This window comes from Oryx dammah, unplaced genomic scaffold, assembly GCF_014754425.2.
Source record: "Oryx dammah isolate SB20612 unplaced genomic scaffold, SCBI_Odam_1.1 HiC_scaffold_1, whole genome shotgun sequence".
Taxonomy (NCBI): Eukaryota; Metazoa; Chordata; class Mammalia; order Artiodactyla; family Bovidae; genus Oryx; species Oryx dammah.
The window spans coordinates 88,359,141-88,364,019 of NW_024070185.1; the positions used below are offsets into that span (position 1 = coordinate 88,359,141).

General features: G+C 38.6%; 1 pseudogene; it reads left to right on the forward strand.

The window, feature by feature from the left end:
- The first annotated feature begins 3,038 nt into the window (after positions 1-3,038).
- On the forward strand, positions 3,039-3,395 carry LOC120861411 (annotated as a pseudogene).
- The last annotated feature ends 1,484 nt before the right edge of the window (positions 3,396-4,879 follow it).

The window sequence follows — 4,879 nt, forward strand, 5'->3', positions numbered from 1 at the left end:
GGTGCACAGGCTTAGTTGCTCTGCGGCATGTGGGTTCTTCCCGGATCAGGATTCCACAGCATGTGGGATCTTCCTGGATCAGGGATCGAATCCATGTCTCCTGCGTTGGCAAGCAGATTCTTCACCACTGAGCCACCAGGGAAGCCTGGTTAGGTTTTTAAAAAGTAAATTTCTCTTAGAGACACATAATGACACATGTAAGAGTGACATTTGGGGGTTTACTTTTAAATGCTGCAGGAAGACACTTGGCTGCAGGGAGAGTTGGGGTGGAGAGCTAGGAGAGCAAGGCTGGCACAGAGTTGATATACCTGAGGCAGGTGATAGATAGCTGGGGGATTGTTATGTGTTTCTCATTACTTTTGTGTATGTTTGGAAATCTCTATAACAAGAGAAATAGCTCAGACAAAGGAAGAAATCCAGAAAGAAATAAAGGAGAGAGAGAAGAAGGCAGGGAAGAAAGGAAAGAAGGAAGAAAGAAGGGAATGAAGGAAGGAACGAAAGAAAGAAGGGAGGGAGGGAGGAAGGACAGAGCATATGTCTGAGCATGAAGAAGATAGGATGGTGTAGGCAGTTTCTGGAGCTTCTTGTGGGGGCCGGCTGACTTCTCCATGAGTGGGATCAACACTGCCAGATGAGAAGGAGCAGGAAGACTAGCAGTCTGACACATGATCTTTTCCCTTTCTGCTGCCTTTGTCCAATCTTTGCATCCATAATTTGGGACTGGCTCCTTGCCTTCAGTTGTGTTCTTGAATTGTGTTTCTCACTGCAGAAGTCCAGCTGGATAAACATCATCTCTGAGTGATTTCTGCACTTTATGAGTCCCTTACTTGTAAGTGCCTCCCTTTGCTGCCATAAGAAGCAAAAGCAAAAATGTACAGTAAATTCCAGGGCTCTCAGTGGAAACATTAACATGTTTTAAAAGGAAGAACATTGCTGAGAGATTGCCTGTGTGTTGGTTGGGTTTCCGTTGGTTATTCTGTTTATACACACTAGCCAACACCCTGAAACTTCAGGTCCAAGATGTAGACTCTCTTGGGTTCCAGTGGGGATCATTACCGTGAAATTACTTCCATTCCACAAAAATCCACTCACACCATGACTGAAAAAGCTGATGAAGACACGAGTTTTACCTTTCCTGTTCTCATTCTCTCTCTGTTCTTGGGGTGGCAGGATATTTGGGAGGAAATGGAAGAGAGGAGCTGGGAATACACAGATATGAACACCAGACAACCCGGGGTGTCCAGAACATTCTCTGTGTACAAAACACTGTCGGTGGCTTCTGTAACCCTGGTTTGGAGAATCACAGAATTTTTGGAAAGGCTTTTATTCCCAGGAGTGGCCTGAGTATCTATCATCCTTGTTCTAAATTTCAGGTAGACAAAATGTGATCACCAAAGGCATAGACTAACCTGAGAAGATTCCATATTAGTTCATTTTTTTACTGTTGTTTTTTAATGAGAGCTTGAAGATCCACTGTCCTAGCAACTTTCCAATATACAATAAGTTATTATTAGCTAAGGTCACTGTGCTATACATACATAGCCCCAGGACTTATTTATTTTAACACTGAAAGTTTGAACCTTTTGACTCCCTCACCCACCACCATTTCTCTGTTTCTATGAATTTGGTTTTTGTTTTGACTTGCTGTTGTTGTTTTAGATTCCATATGTAGGTGAGATCTTACAGTGTTTGACTTTCTCTGTCTGATTTATTTCACTTAGCATTACACCCTCAAGGTCAATCCATGTTGTTGTAAATAGCAGGATTTCCTTGCTTTTTATGGCTGAATAATACTATATTGTATATGGTTACCACACATTGTTTATTCATTTACCCACTGAGATTACTTAGGTTGTTCCCATACCTTAACTAATATGAATAATACTGCAATGAACATGGGGGTACAGATATCTCTTTGAGACCCCTTTTTCATTTTTATTGAATAAGTACCCAGAAGTGGGATTGATGGATCATATGGCAGTTCTACTTTTAATTGTTTGAAGAATCTCTGTACTGTTTTTCATAGCAGCTGCACCATTTTACATTTCTCTACTAGTGCTTTGTTTTGTTTAGCAAACACTTACTGTGTGCCAGGTACAGTTTTGAGGACTTATCTCTCAAAAGCTGACATGATTGTTTTGCTACCCATTCTACATAAGAAGAAACTGAGTACCCGAATGCACACGGGCATCAAGAGCACAGCTGGGACTCAAAGCCAGGCATCCACTGCCCATCTCATTTTTTAATTCTGATTTTTTAACTTCCATGTCTGACAATTTTTGGATGTACATTAATTCTATCGGTTTTCCTAGTAGTAATTAATAAAACACTCTTGCTGAATTTATTAACCACTTGGAAATAGGCCATAGTTAAAAAAAAACTTTTTTGCATAATAACTAAAATAATTAATCTAACACTTGCTGCCTGTTTGACATTGAAAATTACCCAGCTTTACACTTTCCCCTTTTGCTTTATTCACTGATGATGCAGGCTGACTTAGGAATGGATCACGAGCTCTCCTTTACTCTTTGTGGGTTCTTCACTGTAACTCTGATTCTTCCTTAGAATGCTAATGTGTATGAAATTTCTATGACACACCTTTGAAGTCCAGAAATTCAATACTAATGAAGCCATCCTACTGAACAGCTCTTTACAAGTCACTGTGTTGGATACTGTGTGGAATAAAAGATGAATGAAAGGTCCATGCAGGGACATGGACCCTGCCTTCAAAGGACCTAGACTGTGGGTCTAGTCGAAGTTTCTGGTTCTCAAAGTGTTTCCTTGTACTATGCATCATCAGTTGAGAGCATGATCAAAGTTCTTGGACCTTAGACACTCTGGGCGTAAGGTCAGGCAATCTGTTTTAACAAGTTTTGGGGGTGATTTTGATGCACATAAAGTTTGAGAATTGCTGCTCCAGATGCAAAACAGCAAAAGCAAACAAACAAAAAATACAAATAAAGACTCTAAAACAAGATTTAGAAAGGTACAAATAAAATACAGTGGGATGACTGCAGGCCGAGGAGACACAAGAGAAGATGCTACTGCAGGAGAAAACCTTCTAATAGCTCAGAACCTTCAAACAAAGAGTAGAAGATGTCCAACTTATCCCAGAGAAGCATCCTACCAAAATCTTGGTAATAATAGACAAATACAAAGCTGAGAAACAGCTTCTGGTCCTGGATAAAACAAAATTCCTGGTGCCTGATCATGTCAACATGAGTGAGCTCTTCAAGATAATTAGAATATACTCACAGCTCAATGCTAATCATCTTCTTCCTGATACTGAATAGACATAATGAGTGTGTCCATCCAATTTGTGAAGCGTATGAAGTGAGAAAGATAAACATGGATTCTTGTATATGGCATACGCCTCTCAGGAGACTCAAGAATGAAATTGTCTATGTAAGACTAAAACAATGAGTCTTTTCTAGAATAGTTTAAACCCTTACCAAGGAATAAAAAAGGGGCGTTACTGACTGAGATTGATCAGTTCGTCTAATCACAGATCATCAGAACAGTACTGTCCCTACCTAGGAGTTTTAGAAAGTTGGTTTTTGTACTTCAGGCAAAAACCTAGCTCCAGATGAGCACATTCGGCGTTGGGAAACTTTATTATTCAACCTGGACTGTCTTGTTTTCAAATTTAGAAGTTTAAAAATAAAATTCTAAGTTGCCAATAAAATAGACCTTCAAGTTATTTTAATGTCTTTTCCCCCAAAAGAACTTGTAATTTAAGCATCCATAGAGACATTAAGTCTTCCCTCTCGGTTCACAGAACCTGCCAACTTCTTACACAAGGGATTTTCCTTGATTAGAGAAATCTCCTTAGGAGGATCTTTTTAAGCATAAATTGTTAGGTAGAGCCAATCCCCACCCCCCAGGATTTTGCCTTAATAGTTGGTGAAAAGCAGAGTGAATGGGGGTGTTTTGTAAATGAGAAAATTGAGCTGCTGTCCAGGGTTCCTGCTTGCTAACATGTATTCCAAGTCAGCACTTTTCTTATGAAGTTCTCATTTTGTTTGTTCTCTAGACAGTAACACAGAAAAACACCACTGCTCAAAAGGAACCTTGAATAATTTATAATTTTGGTCAAGTTTCTCAAAAAGTGCAGAGGAAGAGAAAGTACACTTTTTGTTTTGAATATTCTCTTAAGAGCTCAAAATAGTGCCTGCTTTGGTGAATACAGAAGCAGTTACATGGGTTTCATTCTTTGGAACAAAGGTAGGAAACTACAGAATACTAAAACTGAATGCATTAAAATTCCAATACACTTCCTCCATCTTTAGATTTGAAGCTATAGATGACCCATGGTCTATGTTAAATATGTGAATAAATTCTGTCATTAAAAAGTATTTTTAAGGATATTTCAGCTATCACTGTTAGTTCGAGCAACCATCAAAATTCCCCCACTCTGCATGCATATCAATTTTTAAAACAATAAAAGGAAACATGTTCTTGATAGATAATAATGTCAAAAGTTAAACAGTTTCAAATTAAAACTAGAATAAATAACTAGTGCTTCCTACTTACCTGCTTGGAGTTTACTATTTTCATGAGAGCTATCACAGGATCACAGACCCACCTGGAACTGTACACGCAGCAGGTCATCATTTACTCTTGTGTATTTAAATGTGTGTGTAGAACCTGTATCTGTTAGTGGCAGCTATTTATTGTAACAAATAAATTTATTCATATAAATAAATATATATAGGAAGAAAAAGCAATATTATTGCATATGGGCCTTCAACCCAAATCAACTACTCTTCCTGCTGCTTGTATCTCTCCACACGGTTAACTTCTAACGTGCATGTTTTTACAGTATGTAAACTGTTAAATAGCTTCTCTTGTTTAGATTGTATGCATCATTATATCTGAC